This window comes from Dipodomys spectabilis, unplaced genomic scaffold, assembly GCF_019054845.1.
Source record: "Dipodomys spectabilis isolate Male_0828 unplaced genomic scaffold, ASM1905484v1 ptg000612l, whole genome shotgun sequence".
Lineage (NCBI taxonomy): Eukaryota > Metazoa > Chordata > Mammalia > Rodentia > Heteromyidae > Dipodomys > Dipodomys spectabilis.
In genome coordinates this window covers 3869089-3894415 of record NW_024871289.1, presented here as the reverse complement: position 1 = coordinate 3894415, position 25327 = coordinate 3869089, and the positions used below count along the sequence as shown (strand labels likewise).

General features: G+C 38.3%; 1 non-coding gene across 1 annotated transcript; it reads left to right on the top strand.

Moving 5' to 3' along the window:
* Positions 1 to 22975: 22975 nt before the first annotated feature.
* Positions 22976 to 23079, top strand: LOC122100962. The gene has a single exon (XR_006146285.1). It is a non-coding gene; the product is annotated as a U6 spliceosomal RNA (small nuclear RNA).
* The last annotated feature ends 2248 nt before the right edge of the window (positions 23080 to 25327 follow it).

Below are 25327 nucleotides of genomic sequence, written 5' to 3'. Positions count from 1 at the left end.
TCTGACCCTTACCAATGGCAGAATAATCTAAGAGTCTCGTTCATATTCATAGGAATACCAATGTAAAGTTTTGAATGTCAAGGTTGAATTAGTTCTTCCTGAATGATACTATAAAATTAGAGTGATTTTAGGAGGCCGATGGATTTTAATTAATTTTTGACACATTAAAAGAATACAATTAATTACATGGACACGATAATTTCAGGACAGTGGTTGATTTAATTAATAATTCATTAAGGATGAAAACAATAATATTAATTACATGGAGTCATAATAAATACCCACGAATTGGTAGGAATGTAGCATATAGAACTGAATAATGTATAAACATCTCTGGCACTATAAAGATCTATATTTATTTGTGTACTACAATCTGCATTTCAATCTGTTCTTATTATGTCAACCCCTGGGGCTTGATCTCAGGTGCTGGGATCTGCTTGTCAGCTCCATATGCCCCAGGCTGACGTGCTGACACTCACCCACTTATGAGTTGGACCTTGTAGGCTGTAAGTTCAGATGCCACCACTCACAAAAATTGAATCGTGGATTAAGAAGCCCATAGTGACACATGTTTTCCTTCAGTGTGAGAGGCCTGGGTGTCAGGTGTGAAGTTTCATACACAGGCAAATCTATGCCTTATGTAATAAATGTAATAAATATTCCATGTGTAATAACAGTCAATAAAATAAATGGTAGATAAATGAATAATACAAAAAATAAAATGAATACACTAAACACAATATGGAGTCAACATATGGGGCTTGATCTCAGGGCCTGGGAACTGCCTGGCAGATGAATTGGCTAGAGGCTGCTGTGCTGACTGTCATCCATTCATGAATTAAACCTTGTAGGCCCTAAGTTTAGATCTCAGTACTGCCAAAAATGTAATCGTGGAGTGAGAAGCTGAATGTGACACATGTTTTCTTTTTCTTTGAAAGTGCTCAGTGTCAGGTAGGATGTATAATTCGTATGCAAATCTATATGCTATGTAAGAGGATGTCATAAATGTAATAAATGTCATAGGTGGAAAAATTATCACTACAGTAAATGATAAACAAATTGAATTACTAGTGAATCATTGTAGGATAAAATTAGATATAATAACTATAGGACTGCATTAAGGTTAATATTTTATTAAGCACTAACAGAATAAAAATTGCATGGAGACATAATTAAATACATAATAATTGGTAGCAACACATGATGCATACATAATTTAATTATATGTAGACATCGTCTCATTCTATAAAATATGTAATTATATGTATGGATATATATTCATATATGATAAATAATAACAGGATATTGAGTAATTATTAATTAATGCTTTATTAATGGTTCAACTGGGACAAATCATTAAACGGAGACATAATTTAATACATAATAATTGGTAGTAATATTATCTACAATTTAATAATATACAGACAGCTCTTTTTTTGTGTATATATTTATATACAGCAATCTCTATTTATATCTTGTTCATTCCTGGGGCTCGGTGGTTGAGTGCTCGCCTAGTAAGCACGAAGCCCTGGTTTTGATTCCTCAGTGCCACATAAAATGAAAACCTGGAAGTTCTGCTGTCTTTCAATCAATTGAGTGCCAGCCTTGAGCACAAATTCTTAGGGACAGTGTAGAAGCCCTTACTCAAGCCCCAGGACTGCTGCCAAAAAGGCAGAATATTTTAACTGCAACTATAGAAGGACAGGACTTCAAATACCTCATCACAAAGCAAGCTAGGAGTCTGGTGCTGACAGCTGCCACCTAACCTGACATAGCCAGATGTAAACCCCTGCAACCCAGCTGCAAGGAACCAGACGCTGCTGGCTTACCCCTATCATCCTGGCTGCTTGGGGGCTTTAAAACCCAGTCCTAGCAGGAAGCCTGCGAGACACTTTAAAATGTGGCTTGAAGTGGTACAGTTTTAGCCTTGAGCAAATGTTATTAGAACAGTATCCCCATGCTTTGAGTTCAAGCACGCTGGGTAACCACCCCCCCCCCAAAAAAAAACCATCCCATGAAACCATTAGATGTGAACTTGTTTGGTTTGTGAAATATTCCTCAAAGAATGGTGATACTGATGAAAGCACCCTAATTCTAATGACAGCTTATTGAATAGAGCTATGTGCTGAGACTTTCATAGGGTGCTCTCAGCTGAGTCTTGCAAAGAGTAACATATGCTGTGTCCTTCATCAGGTAGATTCTTTCACCTGGTACTCAAAGACCTCCACAACTCAGATGATTATGCAGACAAGAATATTGAGGCTCAGATATGTCCCCATGGCAGAGACAAAATTATGTATTACTGAAGACTAGTGAGTTGTCTCCTGTGGATAATTGTTTTGTTTTGATTTTTCTCCATCATGAACCTTGACCTCGGGGCCTAGGCTCTGACCCTTACCTCTTGGGCTCATGGCTAACACTCCACCACATGGAGCCACTAACCCCCTTGCAGCAGAGTGCCATGGCCTAGGAGTTGATAGCTGAAGTCTGTCGCCTTGCCTTATAAGAAACTGATATCTGTGGATCTGGGTTCCCAACTATCCCAGACACAAAAGGTCCCATGAGACTATCATCTCCAATTCACCACTAAGACACCTGAAGTGGAAGCTGGGTGCTTGTGACTCATGCCTGTCATACTAGCTACTCAGGAGGATGAGATCTGAGGATCAAGAAAGTCCTTGAGACACATAGCTCCAATGAACCACCAGAAAACCTGAAGTAGCTCTGTGGCTCAAGTGGTAGAGTACAAAACTTGAGCTGAAGAGCTCAGGGACAGCATTAGGCCCAGACTTTAACTCCTACAACCTACAATAACAACAATTTTAAAAAAAACAGAAACAAATAAACAAATGTGAATTAGTGGGCTGGGAATGTGCCTTAGAGGTAGAGTACTTTGCATATATGAAACTCTGGGCTTGATTTCTCAGGACCACATCACTAGAAAAAAGCCTGAAATGGCTTTGTGGCTCAAGTGGGAGAGGGCTATCCTTGTATAAGAGAAACTAGGTACAGTGCTCAGGTGCTGAGTTCAAGCTCCAGGACTGGTGTATGCACACATGTGCAGGGTGTGTGAACGCACACACGTGCACACACACACACACACACGCGCACACACACACACATACAGAAACCAGAAGTGAAGTTGTACGTGCATATGTGTGTGCTAGAGAAAAACAGGAACATGAAGATGTTTCTACTGTGTTCTATATACTTAAGGTTGGAGACACAAAGTACTCATAATTATCAGGTCATTTTATAGGCAAAAGGAACAATGCAGAGAGTATGAGGATCACTCCAGCTTTTGGTCCTCTCATCCTGAAGCAGTAAATTCACTGCAGCTCAATGCTAAGTGACAAAGCTGGCATGTCCTATGGACATTTGCTCCCAAATCCTGGGACACTCATTTCTCACTTTTGGCTTCAAACCTGTGACCAGAGGAGAATATGAGGAGAGAAAATCCTTCTCAGAGAAAGCTGCTGTAAAGAACATTGTGGTAGTTTACTTATAAATTCAAACCATTGGAATGACCCTGTTAATAATTCAGATTGTCCAGATTAAAAAATGAACAAAAGAAAGGCAGGTGCCAGTGGCTGCTGACTGTAATCGCAGCTCCTGAGGAGACTGAGATGTAGAGAATCTTAGTTTGAATCCAGCCAGCATAGGAAAGTCCTTGACATTGTTATTTCTGAGAGATCACAGAAAAACCCAGAAGTAAGGCTGGGACTCAAGGTTAATGCAATACCCTTGAGTAAAAGGAGCTCAGGGAGTATGCCTAGGCTTACAGTTCAACCCCAGGACCTGCAGCAATGATGGACCTATGATGCCTCTCCCAGGTTTCTGGAAGCTTGGGAAGTCCAAGCACATGTCTGGTATCACAGTGCTTCCTGTCATATGAGTCTGGTGAAGCTCATCAGGTTTTGAAATGTTTCACTTCTCTTAGTTGGGCCCTGGGTGGATAGGTTTTGGGGTTGAACACAGGGTGCTGACCATGAGCTTCAGACCAGAAGCGTGCACACACACACACATACACACAGACCAGAAGTGAAGATGTGACACAAAATGGTAAACCTCTGGGCTTCTCCTCTGAGCTCATGGTCTCAAGATTTAGATTAAAGATTTGTGTGGAGTACCTCCTTTGCGAATCCTTGAGGAAAGCTGCTTGAAGCCTCCTCGGGAGCTCGCCGTTCAAAGCCAGCCCGAACAAGAAAGTCTTTGAGACTCTTATTTCCAAAAACCAACAGAAAACCAGAAGTGGAGCAGTGGCCCAGAGGGTAGAGCTCCAGCTTTGAGAGAGAAAACCGAACAGGAAAAACAGGCCAGACCAGGCAAGAAAGTTTGGAAGGTGCTTATGTCCAATTATTGACCAGATGGCTTGAAGTGGAGCTGTGGGGGTGGTAGAGCCTCACCCTTGAGCAAAACAGTAGAGGAATGCATCGGGCTTTGAGTTTAAGCCCTGGGATGGCCACAAAGTAAATTAAAAAAGAGAATACCAAGTTATGTATCAGTACCCTACCTTCTTATGTGTGTATATTACCACCCTGAATGCCAATCTATTTATCACTGTTTGGGCCAACCTGGGGCTCAAAATCGGCACCTAGTAACCACCTGACAACTTCATTGGCCAGAGGATGCCATTCTCACAATCACCCATTCATGAATTCGGCCTGCTAGGCCCTATGTTCAGATCCTAGCAATACCAGGCATGATGGAGAACACATCTACAAATCTAGATGCTATGTGATAGGATTTAAACAATATAATAAATGGTATAGGTGTCATCAGAGGCAATAAAATAAATGGTAAATAAATGAATAAAACAAGAAATAAAACACGTTATGGACTGAACATTTGTATGGAAGTAGAAATCCTTTCTTTAAAATGTATATAAGGAGTATGTTTTCCAGGACTGAGGCTTGAATTCAGCCCCCCTAGGAGGAGGGAATTGCAGGAGATCCTGAGATTCTTGTTTCTGGACCTAAGAAGTGTCATGGAATACAATTGATATCATTCTTGAATGAGTAGTTTGTGCATGATGGGAGTAGGAAATGATAGGCAAGACTCATGGGGTATCAGTTATATGTAATGAAGAGTTGATGAAGCATGACAATAATCACCACAGTCATGAAATGGAGGCATCAGGAAAGATCCAAGAATCGGCAGTCACACGGTAGATTGGATTCCATCACAGGTTGCCTTCTCTCCTACTCTATACAAATATGTACTTATTTGCATACTACCTTCAGTTTATGAATGGATGACTATTGTTCTCCTCCTTCCCCCTCCCCGGGGACTCGTTCTCAGGTTCTAGGAATGGCCTAGCTCCTTGGAGGTTCACAGGCTGCTGTGCTCATATGGACCCATTCGCCAACTGGGCTTGCTAGGCCCAGAGTTCAGATCCCAGCCTGCCAAAAGATTCATACTGATGTCAGAAGCCAATCGTTGCACCTGTTTTCCTTTCCTGTTTAAGTCCTGGGTCTCAGCTAGGATGGAGAATGCATGGGCCACCCTGTCGCCATGGGAATAGGGTGTCATCCACGTCAGCCGAGTTATAACTGTCATCATATACTCAAGAAAATACACAATATATCCATGAATAGCATACAAAATAGCGAATAACTACTCTAAACGCATGATGCAGTCTAAACACAGATGTGAATATACATCCCATGTTTCAATGATGAATTGAGGACCCTTGTGACCTCCCTAGGGCTTGGTCTCAGTTCCTGGGAACAGCCCAGCTCCTTAGTGGTTCACAGGCTGGTGTGCTCACGTGGACTCATTGGGCAGTTGGGCCTCCTAGGCCTGGAGTGTGAATCCCAGCACTGCCAAAAATTCACCAGTGAGTCATTGCACCTGTTTTCCTGTGCTGTGCAAGTTCTGGGTCTCAACTAGAATGGAGAATGTATAAGCAACTCTATACTCATGGGACTAGGTTGTCATCCAGGTCACCACAGTTATATCTGTTGTCTTATGCTCAAGAAAATACACAATACATCAATTATTAAGAGACAAAATAAAGAGAATGACTACACCAAATGCAAGATGCTGTCCACCCATGTATGGAAATATAGATCCTTGGTTTAATTATGAATTTATGACTATATTGTCCCCCACCAGGGCTCAATCTCAGGTCCAGGGAATGGCCTAGCTCCTTAGTGGCTCATAGGCTGGTGTGCTCACAAGGACCCTTTCACCAATTGGGTATGCTAGGCCTTGAGTTCAAATCCTAGCACAGCCAAAAGTTTCATCCTGATGTGAGAATCCAATCGATCTACCTGTTTTCCTCTCCTGTGAAAGTTCTGGGTCTCAGAGAGGATGGAGAATGCTATATAGGCAACTCTATAGCCATAGAAATAGGGTGTCCAGGTCAGCACGGTTATATCTGTCACCATACTCAATAATATACACAATATATCCATGAATAAATAAAAAATAAAAAAACTACACTGAATGCAAGATGCATACGACACCTGTAGGTAAAGAGAGATCCTATGTTTAAAAAAGATGGGCTTATTATTTTGTCCAGTGCTGGGGCTTCAAATTAGGCCCTGGACTGGGACTGACATTCTAGTCTTTAAGTATGGTGAGCTTCCCCTTCCCCCACTGTGCCACAGAGCTACCCAGACTTGTGTTAAAATCCCAGCACTGACAAAAGATTCATCCTTGTGTCAGAAGGCAATCGTTGCACATGTTTTCCTCTCCTGTGAAATGCGGGGTCTCAACAAGGATGGAGAATGCATAGGCAACCCTATAACCATAGGAACAGGTTGTTATCCATGTCAGCACAGTTATACCTGTCACCATACTCAGTAAAATTCACAATACCTCCATGAATTAGTCACAAAATAAGTGCACCGAATGCAAGATGCTGTCCACACATATATGTAAATATAGATCCTATGTTTATATAATGAATTTATGACTATCGTGGGGCATTCTGAGGATCAATGTCAGATCCTGAGAATGGCCTAGCTCCTTAGTTGCTCACAGGCTGGTTTGTTCACCTTGACCTATTCACCAATTGGTCCTGATAGGCCCTGAGACAGATCCCAGGACTACCAACAAGTGGATCATGAAGTAAGAAAGTGAGTGTGAAAATTATTTTCCTTTTCTCTGAGTCCTGGGTGTTAGGTATGATGGAGAACATGCCTACAAATCTAGATGTTATGTGATAGTATATCATCAACGTAATAAACGGAGTGGGTGTCATAGTAGAAAATAAAATCAATGGTAAATAAAAGAATAAAAATTACAAGGAACAACCACACCAAACATGTATGGACTGAACATCTACAGGTAAATATAAATCCTATCTTTACAATGTATATAAATAGTATGTTTTCTAGGGCTGGGGCTTGAATTCGGGCCTAATGAACAGGCCTGACTTTCTTATCTTATGTATGGTAAGATTCCCCTTCATCCACAGTGCTGCAGATGTACCCAGACCCTGAGTTCAAATCCAAAACCGGGCAGAATAAATAGCGCGAATTGCAAGCCAGGGAGCTAATTTATTTTTTATTTTTTATTTTTCATTTTATTTTATTTTATGCTCACATGGTACTTGAACTCAGGTCGTGGCAACTCTGCTTCAGCTTTGATCACTCAAGGCTGGGATGGAGCCACTGGACCCACAGCTGCTCCTGGAATCCTAAACCCCCAGGCCTTGCAGGGAAAAAATACACAGAAAAATGCTGTGAGATAGCTTTTTATGTTTTCTTCTTTGTACGGTGACCCTCCTGGGTCTGAATGACACTGTTGCAAAGAGTACTTCACTTTGCATTGCTGAAGGCTGTCAGAATACCGAGGAAGCCATAGGCCCACGTGGCAATGTAGGCCCTGATTTCGAATCCCTGTCCTGACACAACCAATGGCAGGAGATACAAAGAGACTTTTTTCCCATCCATAGGAATAACAATGGAACGTTATCAATGTCACGGTTGAATGAGTTGATTGTAAATAATGCTTCTATAAAATTAGACAGCCTAATTTCAGAGGATGATTGATTGTATTTAATATTATGAAGCATGAAAAGAATACTATTACTTACAGGAACACAATAATTTCAAGAAACTGATTTCATTAATATTTAAGGATGAAAACAATAACAATAATTACACGGAGGCATAATAAATACCCAAGAATTGGTACAAATGTAGTCTATATAAGTGAATAATGGACAGACATCTCTGGCATGCTATAAAGATATATATTTATTAGTATACTGCCATCTTTGTGTCAATCTGTTCTTATTTTGTCAACCCCTGGGGCTTGATCTCAGGTCCTAGGAACTGCCTTTCAGGTAAATTTGCCCCAGGATGGCGTGTGACACTCACCCATTCATGAATTTGGCCTTGTAGGCCATGAGTTCAGATGCCAGCACTCCCAAACAATGAATTGTGGAGTAAGAAGCTGATGGTGACATGTTTTCCTTTACTGTGAATCTTCTGGGTTTCAGGTATGAAGTGGAATACATATGCAGACCTATGTCCTATGTAATCAATGTAAAAAATGTTCTTGTGTCATAATAGTCAATAAGATAAATGGTCAATACATGATTAAAATAAAAAATAAAATGAATAACTCCACTGAATGCAATATGGAGTCAACATATGTATATAAATATAAATCATATATGTAAATTGTACATGAGTAGGATGTTTTCTAGTGGTGGGGATCAATTTCAGGCCTAAGGAATAGACTTAAATTTCTTGACTTCAAGGAGGAAATCTTTTGCTTCCCACACAGTGCAACAGAGTTACCCAGACCATGAGTTCCAATCCCAGTCTTGGCAGAAAAAATGGCACCTTTATAGTATATAAGGTCCAATTCTTAGGTATTTCATTATGCCTCCACTTAATGAATGTGATAGTTTAAATGCTTAATAAAGTATTAATTAAAATCAATCATGATCCTATAATATAATTGTGTATAATTTTTTCATTCAACAACTGCTCATTCATTCATGACATTAATCACATTCCATTGGTAATCATATGGGTAGGAATGAATTTCTTAGGATCTCCTGCCATTTGGAGGTAGCAGGACCAGTATACCAACTGTGGGCTCCAGCTCCCACCACTTAAACCCGAGGATAGGGAACTCACCAGTCTGTCCAAGAACATCAGCAAGACCAATGATGAGGCAGGCACCAGTGGCTCTCAGCAATCCTCCTTGTTACTTAAAAGGCTGTGATGGGAGGATCAAAGTCATCCTAAGTAGGAAAGTCCTTGAGACCCCTGTCCAACTTCAGTGCCAACTAAGCCAGAAGTAGAGCTGTGTAGCTCTTGTGGTAGAGGGCTAGCCTTGAGCAAAAGCAGCTCATGTGCCCAGATCCTGAGTTCAAGGTTTGGGACTGGCAACAAATAGACATACACAAGAATCTGTGCAGCCATCTGGCTAAAACAGGTCACCCTTTTGTCCCCAAATGAATTGGACATAGTTCCCTGGGAAAGTGGCTGTGGGAGGTGCTGTCCTCTTGACTCTGCCCATGCTGCCTGCATCACAGGATTCTGGCCACACCACCATTCTTTCATGTTTCTTTCTGACCAATGGAATACAAGAATTGTGGCCACGCCCACATTCCATGCTGCCCTGTATCCCAGGCATTCCCTTGGTATGTTGTCACCACTACCAGCAGTTGAAGAAGGTAGAGCTGGCTGAGTAGTGAGCAAGAGACTTGACGCTACTTTGGAGTAGGAAATTGATGTGCCCTCCTGCTTCCCAGCCCCCTCCCCTGCTTCCTCCAAGGCACCTCATTTCAAACCTCAGGTGGTGGCAAGCTGCTGGCAGGCTTGCAGACCTGACCTGGTCCTGGCCCCTGGTCCTCTGCTCTGGACCTGAGTGTCTGCAATGCCCCCTCCATTGCTGCTCACCCCACCAGGAGCATCCACCAACAACTTCTCCCAGCAGCACAGGTGAGTGACCACCCAGTGGGCCTGCACCCTGAGACACCTGTAACTGACAACCCCCCCCCATTTCCCGGACTTGCACCTCCCTCACACCCCACAGTCCAGCCAGGGCTCTGCCACTAATGCGCCTCAAGGATAGGGGGTGGGTGTCAACCCAGGGAACCCAGCCCCATCCCAGCAGCCATTGTCCCAGGAAAAGGGCAGATGCAGTGATGGATGAAGAAGGGCACCACATCGTCCCTGGCCTGGAGCAGTGGGAGCCACAGAGCCATGCATCTGCACCCTTTCTCTCCCTAGTGGGAGCTTGGTGGCTTTAGTCAAAGGTGGGGAGCAGCACCTCCACACTTGCTTTCTCTGTCTTTTCCTTTTTTCTGGGCATGAGGTTTTTGGATGCAGAAGATAGACCCCCCCCAGCTGTGTGAGCCCTTGTCTTCTGTGCTTGGTCATCCTTTCACCTGAAAAGGGTCCCAGAAAAACCCAGAGGGAGGTGAAGGGTGCTGGGGGTAAAAGCCGAAGGTGAAAATCTGGGAGAAATACCCCCAACCCCCCCAACCCCCACACACATACACCCGGCCTGTTCCCCTACCCCTCAGCTGTCAAAAGTTCTCACAGGGTCATCACCTTTCCAAGCTCTGCCAACATGTGCTGGTGTTCTTGGTCCATTTGGTCTCCTTGTCCTCCCCAAGAATTCACCAAGTAGCCCCGAAGCATGTAAGCTAGAAGTAAGGAGTATGTCCATGTATGTAGCTTTAGGACTCCATCCATTTCCCCAACACTGCCCCCACCCCTGCCCAGACACCCCTCTGAGGTCACCATGACCCTCTGCTAGTTTCCTTTCCCAGGCTCTGAGGAGACGCCTGTCTCAGGACTCCTTCACCCAGCATCCTGGCCTAGGTTTTGGTGAATGTGGAGTCAAGGCTGGTTGTTCCCAAGGGGAAGGATCTGGCCCTGGAGAAAGGGAGGGGCGGGGTGGTGCTGTATCACTTGAGTGGTGCTCCCCTTGGGTGGGAGCCCCTGGTTCTCTCAAGGGAACCTCCATGCTCCACCTTGTACATTGTCCCAGATGAGGAACGAACAGAGGCACTGGTCTGAGTCGTGTATGTGTGTGTGTGTGCATTACAGAGAGAGAGACAGAGAGAGAGGGAAAGAGAGAGAGAGGGAAAGAGAGATAGATCATCTTTCTACTTGTACATCCTGACAGTGCTCAGGTGAGTGATCAATTGGCAAATTTCAGGTGCTGCATGGATGAGTCTTCTGTCACCAGTCTGGATTTGTGCGTGTGTAGAAGTGGGTTGCAACAAAGATGGTCAGACCCTTTGGTAACTTTTCCTGCTATCTTTGTGGGGGGTGCATGGGCTTCACGGCTGAGCTCTAGGGGCCTGGAAGGGTAAGGTGCTTGAAGGGGACTCATCACAATTAAATTACAAGACCAAGGGATTTGTGTGCCCTGGAGCTGTGGTAGAGTGATAACCTTGATGGAAAAAAAAAAGCTCAGGAATAATTCCCTAGCCCTGAGTTTAAGCCACCTGTACTGTCAAAAACAAAACAAGCCGGGCGCTGGTGGCTCACGCCTGTAATCCTAGCTACTCAGGAGGCTGAGATCTGAGGATCGCGGTTCAAAGCCAGCCCGGGCAGGAGAGACCGTGAGACTCCTATCTCCAATAAACCACCAGAAAACCGGAAGTGGCGCTGTAGCTCAAGTGGTAGAGCGCTCGCCTTGAGCTGAAGAGCTGAGGGACAGCGCCCAGGCCCAGTTCAAGCCCCACGACCCACAAAAAAAACAAAACAAAACAAAACAAAACAAAACAAAACAAAACAGTAAATGCAAAATAAAGAACACACACTTGGAATATATAATTGCTCCTTCCATACAGATACCTGACAATAGTCCCTAATTCATGCATTTTGCCTATATTAGGATACTGTGTTGAAAAAAATGTTTTGTTCATTAGATCACTGCAGTTAATGCCAGGAATGTACTTAGATGTCAAATGAAGATGAATTCTGGAAATTCAAAGATTCCAAGCTTTTGAGTAGTCACAGATAATCACAGGGAAGGCTAGTCTAAGTGAGATTTGGAAATCTTTTTGGTCAGTCATGGCACCAAAAAGGCAGAGGCTAATTAAAAGTTGTGATAGAAGAGAAGGAATAACTCCAGATGGAAGGAATAAATGATAGTAACTAACATATACCAGAAACTGTTCTAGGGAAATATTCTTGGTTATTGAAGAACTAGTTATCAACTAGGCTCATTCCTCATTGCCTTTAACATTTTAAATCTCTTTGGCTAGTTCTTAATATCTGTGTGATAAATGTATCTCCTTCTATGCTGTTCTTTCATACCTGATCTCCTTTGCTTTCTAAAAATCTCAGTCTTTCTATATTACTCTATGAATATTGCCTAATACTAAATAACACCTACACAGATGGCAGAGGATACTAATGTAAGAGTCCCATAGCTCATGAGTCATTAATATAACAGCATGGAAAAATGAGGACATATTTATTCCTACCCCAATTTTTCTTAAAAGCTGCAATGTCATCGTTTGGTTCAAAGTTCCATTCTTTGTCTACATAGTATCATTAAGTACACATAAATGCAAATATGAGCCAGGTGCTGGTAACTCAAATCTATAATCCTAACTTCTCAGAAGGATGAGACCAGAGTTCAAAGCAAGCCTTATCAGGAAAGTCCATGAGACCCTTATCTTCAATTAATCACAGGAAACCCGGAAGTGGTGCTGTAGCTAAAGTGGTAGAGTGCTCAACTTGAGATGAAGAGGTGAGGGACAGCGCACAGGATCAGAGTGCAAGCACCATGACCAACAAAAAAAGTGCAAATATGACTTTCAGTTTCCCCAAAAGGAATGACATGGTCAATAGTAATCTTTCCAAGCATAAAAAATAATTCCAAAATGATTCAGTACACCTTCTTTTGCTGAGTTAAGTTATGGTTTCTTTGCTGGGCATATTCTCTTTTTTAAAAAGTGTCAAATATTAGCTTTATAATAAGCTTCATCTAATATTTATTTTTTCAAAAGAGAAGCCCATATTGTTGATATCACTTGGCTTTCTTACTATCTACGTTCAAAGCCAACCCAGTCAGGAAAGTCTGTCAAAATCTTATCTGTAAATAAACAGTAGAAAAGCCTAAAGTGGAGTTTTGGCTCAAGCAGTAGAGTACTAGCTTTGAGGATAGGTGGGCAAGAAAGACAACTGTTCAGGGACAGGGTCCAGCCTCTGGGTTCAAGCCCCAGAACCAGGACAATCTAAACAAACAAGCAAACAAAAACAACCCCCAGATAGTTCTTTTGGACTCTCCTTAAAGGAGTACTGGTCTGAAAAGAGGCTGCTTGTGCTGATCATACAGTATCCTGCTTTTTTGGAATCCTTATTGCTATGGAGAACTCAGGACCAGACTAAGGGAATTGATAACTGACTCCTGCAAAAAGAGAATCATCTCAGGGGTGAAATATTCATCCATAAGACACTTTTAAACCTCCATGTCTTTGTTTCTTTGCAGTAGAACAATTTTAAAACAATGTTATTAGGAGCCGGTAATGTGGTTAAGTGGTAGAGTGCTTGCCTTGCATGCATGAGGCCCTGATTTCTCAGTACCACACAAACAGAAAAAGTCAGAAATGGTACCGTGGTTCAAGTGGTAGAGCACTGTCCTTGAGCAGAAGAGCTGAAGGAGAGGCCCAGAGTTTAGGCCCCACAATTGGCAAAAAAGTACAAACTAACTAAAACACAGCAACATTAATTCCTTTTATTCTATGCTGGCCTTCACATGGCATATTATTATCTTTTGTAATACTGTCAACTAGAAGTTTACAGACAAGTTTATATGAATAAAAAACACACTGGAAAAAGTAAGGGACAGAGTTTCATTCAAGCCTTGGGATTCTTTTCTTGTACAGTGAAAAGGAAAGCACAATTTAATTTGAACTTTATCATTCCTCTATGTTCAATTCCTCTCCTGGGATCAGTTTCTACAAAGTCCAGTAAGAATCGTTGGTGCTTCTTGAGGTCTAATGAATGTTTTCTGGCTTCATTGAAATAACACAAGGACACTTTTGGACATAAGGTAACAGGTGTTTCAGAGAAAACTTAGTAAAGATAAAATATAAAATTTATATTGCTTATAAATACTTTGTCCATGAGTACATTTAGTTCAAACTTCATAATTGCTCTGCAAATCAAGCCAAATTTTAAATGGGAAGAAGTTCCTCAGATCATTCTTTTTGTGAGTGTATGTGCTGTGCATTATTTCCCTACTGCACATGAGTTAACAGTAAGTGAAACATTTGCAATAATAGGAGAAAGAGAAGTTCTGTGTTTAAGTATAAGGGTTCAATACAATGTAGAAGACTACAAATAAGACAACATCGAAACAATAAAGCCAAGTCCAGTATGTAGATTTATGGGAGTGTTCCTAAGTGGAACATGAAGTATGAGGCCTTTACCGTTCTAAATCATGCTTGCTAATGGCACAAATTTAAAAAAAAGTAGAATGGAAGAATAATTCTGGTTCCAATGCAAGTCAGATATAAGGGCATGGACTTAACTGGAAAAAAAAGTCCATCTTGAGAGAGCAGGGATTATACTAGCAGTGAACTAGTGGCTAAGATCACATTTCTTTTTCTTTCCTTTACTTGCATTTTGTTGTTGTTGGTCTTGGCACTTGAACTCTGGGCCTGGGCGTTGTCCCTCTGCTATTCAGCTCAAGGCTACAGCTCTACCACTTGAGCCACAGTGCCACTTCTATTTCTCTTGTAGTTATTTGGAGAAAAGAATCTCTGGGACTTTCCTACCTGGGCTGGATTTTAACCCCAATCCCCAGATCTCTCCACCACCCGACTTAAGATCACATTTCTAACAGTGTGCACCCAGCATATACAATGTGTATGTTCTTCTAACTTTATATGAATTTTTGAGTTAAAAATCTGGGCTACAGCTTAGACTTTTCACTCACAAAAATGTTTGTAGTTTAAAAGTTGATACTTCTGCAGAAATAAAACCTAAGAATGTAAAGGATTCTGGGAAGTACAGTTTGCATGCATCCTGGGCAGAACAGTCTTTGCCACACTACCAGCCAAAACCTGGATTGGAAGAATGTCTAAAGTGATGGAATACCAGTCATGAGCAAGATTGATGAATAAGAGCTTGAGGCTTTTGCATACATACATACAAACATACACATACACACAGAGGCACTTATATGTGCATAAACAAATACACAAATGAAACAACTCTTAGAATACGTAGAAAAGTTTTTAAAAAGCAAGAGAAAATATGTCCTGAGTAAGAATTAAGAGATAAATTTTAATATTAGAAAGTACTCAAGTGAACTTTTTTCAAAAAAGTTTGAGACTATTACATAGGTAGGGACGAGAGATAGTAAGAGAGTCAAGTAACTATTATTAAAGGGATCGAATGAATCAGAGATCCCAGCAGATGCATCTGAAAATGATCATATCCTGTGTCAAGTGTTAGAAGATCTTTGAAAATAGTACATAAACACTCTGAGCAGTCAGTCTAGTGGATAATATCATTGGAGAAGTTCAGAATTGCTAGTCTATGTCTAGATTAAATAAACCAACAAACCAAGGCAGGGCAATGTGATATAAGCCTGGAATTCTAGCACTCAAACTAAGACAGGAGATTAGAGAGTGGAATGAAATAGTGATACCTTCCCTGGAACAGGTAGTATAATTTTGTCTAATAAAACAAACCAAACAACAAGAAAGAAATACACAGTTGCATGTTTGGGCTAATTTTGTCATTATGTTTTGAGAAGTCAAATTTCCTATTGAAATGCAACTCTTATATAATCTTCAGTTGTGTTTTAAGTGCTCTCTTCATTACAGAACATTCCTAGATTCAAAATGGCTTATGATTCCCACCCAAAATTTGTAAAAAAAAAAAAAAAAAGTAAGTAAGCATCATTCTGTTGGATTCCAAAGAAATGAGGAAGGATTCCAAAATCTTAAGCCTAGAGAAATAGCAAAGTTCATCTAATGCAGGACTTTGTAGATCTTGCTAAATTAGAATTTAGAGTTAACATAAATATTTTAGTATTGTTTGTAATTTCATATTTTATAGGATACTACAAAATTCTTTATAAGTAGGGGGTTTAATTGACAAATTCACAAATGATTCTGGCATTCTATTTGCCTATAATATGCTTTCAAGAGAGTTATAATTAGATCTTAGTTAATAGGTAATTCCAACAGTTCATGTATAAAATGATAAAGTAAATAATCTAGACAGAATTGCCAAAAAATCGATATTGACTTATAAATATAGAAAAATTGCAATTTTTGAGGGTTTTGTATGACATTGTATGAAGAGAATAATTGTGTGACATCTTCTTTCTTCTACCTATATGTAATACAGGAAGCAATTTCCTTAATTACGTGCCTCTGTATACAATGAGGAAAATGCTACATTTGGGGCTTGTTTTTGTTTTATTGGTTTGTCCTAGGGCTTGAAAACTGGGCCTGGAAATTGTCTTTGAGCCTGTTTATGCTCAAGGCTCATGTGCTACCACTTCAATCTCAGTGCCATTTGTGTCTGACTTTTTCTGAGTTTATTGGAGATTTGAACCACAATCTTATGACCTTAGCATCCTGAATATCTGTGATAGTTTAAAAAGAGTATAAATATAAATAACATTTTCAAGTGTTCTGATCTCAAGAATCTCACTGGGGGAAAAATGATGCAACCCAGTTTATTGTAGTATTCTTTCCAGAACAAGGAGAGCATCACATTATCAGAGGTGTAGTATTTTTTCACAATAGAGATAAGATATTCATGATGTGAATTAAGGGAATTTTAAAGTGCCCATTACAAGTTGGAAACTACTGGACTAAGATGACTTTATAATAATTTTATAATTTTATCCTCTACCAGAATGTGGCTATTTTTCTGTTGACTTCTCATTCTGTAACACTCCATTGTAAACTGCATCTATTGCAAAATTAGATAACATGCAAACAGGTACTGTTTTGAATCTCTCATTTTTGGAATGTTTAGAATTTGAAAATGAGTAGTTATTAGTCATAGGAATTTTGAGGAACACATATATTCTGTCCTCTTAACAACTTATTTACTTTTAAAAGTTATGGGTTTCCATAGAATTAAACTGTTTTCAGTTTTAGTATGAAAAAGTACTAAGTTTATTCTTTTCTCAAAATATTCGCGTTTATTGTGAAAATATTGTCTAGTTGGATAACATCAATTTGATGACTCTCTGATAAAAAAGCAGGAATCAATTCAAATTAGATGCCAAATAGTATTGATTTTAAAAAAGTTACTACATAAAATAAAGAATAATATTTACTATAACAATACAGTGAAAGTATATTTTATGCAGCTTATGTTTTAATTTAATTTTTATTGTTAAATTGATGTACAATGGGATTACAGTAATTGTAAGGTAGTAAATACATAACTTTTCACACTTGTTACCCCCTCTTTCATTTTTCTCACAGTTTTCTTTCACCTCAATACTCCTCACAAGTTGTAATGTACATTTCCAACATATTGTCTTGTGTGTATTGATATTGCATTGGCTTATCCTTTGTCTCGCCGTTTTGTTGTTCCTCTTCACTTCCCTAATTAAGGTAAATGTATACACAATACACAGGGTACCAAAATCAAATACAGCTGAGGACAAACCATAGGGAGAAAAACCCAAAGAAAATAGAAATCACATTAAAAACAACTGCAAAAAAATCTCTGTTTCCATATCTGGAGTTCATTTTGCTCAGCATCAGCTTCTATGTTCATATATACATATAAAGCCACTGGAAAATAATAGTTGCCTGGACACTATATCATGTAAACAACATGTTACTGTTTTTGATGGTAAAGGTTGAATTAGGATTGGAGAAAACGTGATTCTGATAAAGGAATTTCAAAAGAGTTTAAAAATTATGACAGATATATTTTAATTGTTCAAACTTTTTAACAACTTAGACTATTAAGAAAATTGCCTGGGAAAAATAGACTTTCATGCAAAGAAAGCTATGGAGACTTAGTTGAGAGGGAGCAATGTAGGTAAAGATAGCTCATTTTCACACTAAACATACAAACTTCAGAAACCTTACTGTAAATCCTGTAGGTTCCCTTGAGAATTGTCCTTACCCAGGAAATACACTCTCACTGTGTGAAATTCAAAGTTCTTAAAAAAAACTAAGACATCAAAATATGTGAATTGACCTTTAATTACCAAAATTATTCTTAGAAAAAGATAATTTGGTTAAAAATATTAAGGGAGAAAGTGCCCTCCAAAATAAAAGAATATATTGGGTTCACACTTTTCTGTTTGTAACACTTTCCACAATGTCTCTGCACGTGAAGCACTGAAACACAGAAAAAAATCTGATTGGATACTCCAATGATTACACATTTCGAAGTAGCTCACAAAAAATAATATTCTTATCAACATGAGGTAGTGAAGAATTCTCTTATTACATAAGCCAAAAAGTTTGGGATCAGAAAAGAATTGAGAAAATTGAAAGGGTAAGAATACAATGTTCTTAGAAACCCTATCCAAGCATATTGATATTAGCAGTGGAGGGAGGCCAAAATTTTTTATATAAAGTCTCTTAATATTTTTGCTACCTAAAGTGATTTTCCAGAGCCTATTAGGCTCACTACAATGCAGAACAGATTTAATGAAGACAGGAAAATAAATTCTATGTCCAAATGAGGCAACTTAAAAGAGGTTTAAAAGAGAAACCATGAAGATGTAGCGGGGTGGGGAGGAGATCTTATAGTCTTTCAGCTTCACTGGGCTTGAAGCCAAGAAGCTGTGCTTAATTGGAAATCAGGCAAGAGCTAAGAGGAGGACATAGAATTTTGACATAGAAGCATTGTCCTTTGAAACAGACACTGTCACCCAAGGTATGGATCATTTAACTCTATTCTTTTCCATACATCTTGCTGAGCAAATGCAAGACCAAGAAAAAAATAATCTATTGAAATAATTTTGCAAAGAATAACTTCACTGATCCTGATATGGTATCTAAGGAGAGTCTTAAGAGAGAACATAAAAGTGAAGTAAACTACGGTTTCCTCTAAGCATCTTGTTAGCAAAATATTTGAGGTTCGAAGTGATCGAACCAAAAAGTAGTGGAGTACTTATTTTTGTGGCACTTCAGACACAAGAAGACTTTCAAGGTAAAAGAAAAAAATTATAGCTAAATATTTGTGATCACAGCTTCTTGGAACGGTTTTTTGGAGACAAAGTTTTACATTAGAGTTTGTCGTCACTAACATAGACATTGGGTTTTCGTGGCAACCAAATGCAAGGGTGAAGTTTAATGGACTCTCATGGATAAGTAAACAGCATGGCAGAAAAAATGGCAAATAATATTTAGTAAATTAGTTTGGCTAATTACTTTGCCAGAACAAAGAATGAAAGATATAATTCAAAATCACTTGACTTAAAAGTATGAAGAAAGAGTAGTGAAGAGAGATGAGAGAAAACAGAGGACTCTTCTGTCCCCAGTAGAGTAATGGGTTATTTATCTTGTTTCTTCCATTTTATCTTCACAAGCTATCAAGTGTGGCTGAGGACTGGAGTATCCATTGCATACAAAAAGAACTCACAGAAGAAAATATTTGCAGCAGATGTAGGTGATTCATAACCTTAGACAATCTATTTAAATCTGTTCAAAATTCTCTGCTACCCCAAACTGCCCTCTTTGAACAGCTTTATTTGTTTTTCCCAAGACTACCCTTCATTAACTATTTAAAATTTTGAGAGGTCATATTCATCCTCTCTAGAGAGTGCTGTTTGGTTGTGATTTTTGTGTGTTTTTGTTTTTTGTTGTGTTTTTTAATTAAATCTCAAAAGGTTGTGCAAGTGTATTACAATAAATATGTCCATCTAATTGTCCAATGTTCCTGGATCAGAGTGACTCCTTCTATCATTCTCAACCAACCCCTTCTCCAAGATTTATTTCAGATTTACCACTTCCTTTATCACATGTGTACATTGAGTATTCTAGCTGTACTTGCCCCTTGTTCCATTTTACATTCATTCTATGTCTTTACTATTATTCCTCTCTGATTTCAACTTCCTGATAGACATTCTGTTAAACTTAATATTTTGAAAGTTTATATACATTACATGGAGTTTCAATCCTGTATATACTTGTACTGATGTCAGCTTATATTTCCATAATTCATTCATCTGCAATAACAATTTGAAAGACTGGAGACGTGAAGCACTTTGACATGATTTTATTCTCATCCAGTTGGAAGATTAATCTTTAGTCAACAACAAAGTTAAAAAATGGCTTAGAATATATTCCTAATTAAAAAATTCTATTAATGGCTTTGTAAAATGTTTGTGATTATTTTATTTTACATGGGATAATATTTTCTATATTATAAGTTTTGTAAAAAAGAAAAAAACTATGATTTCCTATTATACAAGAATATGGTAGAAATAAAAGACAGATTTTATGTTTTTCACATCTCTGATGAGTACCCATATTCATGACTTTAAGTCATATTTCTTACTATGTTAGACAGATAGGGAAAACATAAAACAACATATGATAAGGCAACTACTTGTGACTTTTTAAAATTTAACTTATTAAGTGATGAAACTTAATTTATTAGCTAGTGTTTGGGTTTGAATTATGGGAGGTTGTTCTGTTTGACACATTTCTGCAAGGAATCTACTGAACAGCACAAATGGTGGGTGGTACTATTTCTACACTTTAATGAGTGGTTGAACCTGTTTGGCATTAGTGCTGGGTAAATAAATCAACTCAATTGTAACTTGCACCCTAAACTTGAAAAATTTGTAATGTCACTATCGTCTACTTGTCAAATGTTATTTTGGTGAATGTGATTCTTAAAAGATTATAAGAAAAGGAAATTGCTTTCAGGAGATTAAATGTAGGTTATCATTGGTTTGAGAATGATAACTTTTTTCTTTTTTTTTTGTCGGTCGTGGGGCTTGAAGTCTGGGCCTGGGCGCTGTCCCTCAGCTCTTTAGCTCAAGGCGAGTGCTCTACCACTTGAGCTACAGCGCCACTTCCGGTTTTCTGGTGGTTTATTGGAGATAAGAGTCTCACGGTCTCTCCTGCCCGGGCTGGCTTTGAACCACGATCCTCAGATCTCAGCCTCCTGAGTAGCTAGGATTACAGGCGTGAGCCACCAGCGCCCGGCCGAGAATGATAACATTTTTATTCTACAAAACCAAGTTTTAATGAAGTACCAGTATTTTGAAGCATTAACGATCTTCTCAATTAATGTTTTTGTGAATTATATTTGACCTGTAAGTCAAGTTTTCCTAGCATTGGTAGAACAATTATGGATCTATCGTTCTAGGATAGAACGATAGATCCATAATTGGACTACTTATGCTGGACTGAAATCGTTTAATAATCATTACAAGAGGTGTATTAAAAACAATTTTGTGCCAGTTGTGATCTTGGTCACTCATATGGGCTGGTCATTTCTAAACTGAAAGTTTGAATTAGTGTACTTTCAGATTTTGTGATCTCATCTTTCATTTTAAGTTGCATTGCATTTCACAATTGATTACTGCTAATTCCAGTGTCGTAAGGAATTGAGATGGATTTTCAATTACTTTCTTTTGGCATGTTTCATGAGCCTGCATGAGAAATCTTGCCCTTGTTATCTGATGAAGCAGATAACTGGGACATGGGATCCTAGGACCCGTGGGTCCTGTGGAGGAATGATACTTTTACATATCATATCAGCAAAATTTGTGTATAATCAGTAGGAATGATTCAGAAATATGGAGAAAACATTTTGGAACCAGTGAGTTAAAACAATAAAGAGAGCAGCAGAGTAAAATCCCTTATAGATTAGAGGAAAACAATTTTTTTTACAATGTGAATTCAGAAGATCAAGAACACTTAGAACATACCAAAAGTTTATAACGAAGACATTGCATTGATAATTTCTATATTCTAATGTACATTATAAAACTTATTATTTATATTCCAATCTATTTATTGTAATAAATATCTATTTATTTGACAAATTATCAATTAATTCTAGTAAGTTTCACTGTGTGAAATAAAATATCAGCACGTATAAATATACAATATATAAATATATATAATATAAGAATAAGGCACATGTTTTGCAATGTTCTGCAGTGGTTAGGGTATCAAAGGCAACTGTGTTTTAAAGTATTATTCCATTGTTTCTACCTCAGTGTTTGGTAGAGTTGGACGTAAAGCTTTATCATTTGTAGCTTTACAGCCTAGAGACAAGAGGAAACACTGTGATTAAAAAACTACCAATTTAAGGCCTATTATTGAGGAGAAATATATAGACTTCTCTTGTAACTATGAAAATATTTCGTGAAAGAAAGGCAGTAGTGTAAATTCCTGCTTGGTTGGATGGTAGACTGACCAGGACATTAAGTAATCATGCATGTGAAAAATTTTTTCACCTTCTTGGCTTTAGCTACTTTTGAAATGTTAGGTATAAAAAATATATATATTTTGATAAAATACCTTCTAGTCTAAATGATTCTGTCTTAACTGTTTATCTCTCTATGATCCCTTTTAACTAAGAATAGTTTTGTTCCAATAAGAAAATCTATGCTGTCAGGGTAAGATATTCTGGTTGGTCTGTTGCTACATGGAAGAAGAGTAAAGGGTCAGGTAGACATTTTTGCCAATAAGACCTCATTTAGGAATTTTTAAGCTGCAGAAGTTTAGAAGTGCTCTTAAGCAAGGCTTACTTTGAATCCATTAGCTCCACAAAGCTAACTCAGTTTATAAACAAATACTTGAAAAGCAATCACTTTTGGACCTAGCTATAAAGGCTTCAAAGTATGATCAAATTTAAGATGAAAAATACTTAAAATAGTCATTGACAAAAAATTGCAAATGTGAGCAATCGACCAAAGAATATAAATTTTTTCCAATATACACAGAATTTTAGAGAAGTAAGATCAATAGCATTTTTAGGAACAATAAGGTTTCCTAGTTACAAACAGTCAACCAAGGATATATGCCTGTATAAAGAATGCATCATTAACTACTAAAATCTACAGGATACTACACGCTTCAGCAGGACATTTACCCAAATTACAATATAGAAATTATCATGGCACTTGCACAAGGATGATATGAAAATTTGTGAAGTATTCCATATTTTTCATCCTTCAGATGCAAGATATGAAAAACAGTTATTAAAAATTGATTACAAAAATAAAGTCGTTATGTCGAAAAATGAACTTTACAACTTTGGTGCGTGTGGGGGGGGGGGTAGCGGCGAGGATTGAGTGGGGGGGCAGGGGAAGGATGGGAATGGATGGGAAGGGTAAACAAAGAGGAGGCTACAATGCTTGATAAGAAATGTACTCATTATCTTGCCCATGTAATTGTAACCCCACTGTACAGTATTTTCACAATAAAAATATCAAAAAATACAAATGTAACAATACATGTAATTCATTGAACTGAAAGATATTTTGACATCAATGCATTAAATCCTCACCTTAGAAAGGCCTTTACATAGCATAATCTTTACAAAACTTTTGAAATTTGATAACATTGTCATTTTATCCCAAAGAAATAAAATACTATAAGGACCTAGGAAAAAAAGGAATCTTAAACTTGTTCTATATGGAATGCTATCTGAAATAACACATTTGTAATGAACTTATATATATAATAAAACAATGTAGAATTCAAAGTATTACATCTAGGAGAGAATTAAATAGATTATGTACATTATACAAACAAAAAACAGATTATTTTAAAATATAATTTTTTCATTCAAGCACCAGAAATATTTTTAGTTTTTGTACTACTCATTCCAACAGATAAGTTAAAATGATTTCTGATTTAAATAATCACAAACCCTGCAGAAATCATTATAGATGTATACAAACAAATCTTGAATACATTTTGACATCAAAGTCAGGCAATTCACTTGAAAAATACGATGGAATCCATGAATTTTTAAAGTAAGATATTGCAGTTGCTTTGTATTGTGAAAATATTTTGTATGGACACAAAGATGGATTGGCATTTTTGAAATTTAAGAAACTTAACCAAACCATTATGACTTAGGAGAACAATTTTTACAGCCTTCCACAACTTCAAAGTGGTAGAGATACATATTTATCCTTTTGGCAATATCAAATGCAGTTTCTTCCAAGTTCTTCAGACCTGGTTTCATATATGGTTCAATAGAAGGAGATCCAGCATATCTTTGCTATTTCTATTCCAAGCAGCAAGATGCAAGGGGGTCAAGAGGACTTTAGTTTGGGCATTGGTATCTGCATCATGATGAACTAAGAAGGAAGCCACTCTGTTATTATTCCACATATCAGCACTGTGCAAGGGTGTCCAGCCATTCACAGTTATTGCATGAACATCTGCCTGGAGCCACCAACACATGGACAATGTCAAAGTGTCCACTTAGGCTTCCCGATGAAGAGAGGTATACTCATCATCATCCCTAGTATTCACATGAGTGTCCTTTTTGGAAAGTAGTCTCTGTACTGTAGTAAGCCAATTATTTTCAGCAGCCCACAGAAAAATTTGCTTGAATACTTCTCCATTTTTTTTACAAATGATATCATTCCTCACTTTTTCATCTTGTTCCTTGTCTTCATCAGAATTGCCTAACCAGAGACATTTGAGTACCAGTGGGAATGAGGTGCACATGTATTCCCCAATAGTTCACGTTGGTTGAACTGGTCAGAAAAATCCAGTGAATTTTCTACATCTGTTATTTCACCATGATTTTTTTTCACTTTTTCCATTTTTACTATTCGAAATTATTCTAACTGGAGAGTAGGGAATTGATAGAGAGCAGAGGAAAGGTTTTCCTCCATATTCAAAGGTACAGACTGAAAATGAGGACCAGTGGTGTCTTCATGTGCAGCTTATTCTAGGAATGAGAAAATATGAAATAATGCCTTCTATGTAAATGATTTGGGAAATGGTAGAGCAGAAAGTGAAATGATGCAACCAAAAATATAAAAGCAAAATAAATTAGGATAATTATGGATCAGTCATATTATCTATGAGAACCAAGAAAGGGAGAGAGGATGAGAGAGACAGATGTGCAATGACCTACCTAGCCACAAAATCCATGCCTCTGATCAATTTATAGAGCAAACAATTTTATTTTTAAAAGAGATGGAAATAGAATTTATGTATTTACTTGTAATTAGTAAATACATTTTTAATAGCCTACATAAAGAGACATAGCTTTGACCAAATTACAGACAAGAATCTAAATCCCTGATAATTCTAGTAACAGATCTGACTGAAATCAGTTGTATCACACTTTTCCTGTAGAGTGAAGGAATAGGTCCAGGCTAGGAAAGCAGCCAGAGAAGGCAGGCCGATTGTATCTGGGACAAAACTTTGTGGAAAATGGTATTGAGG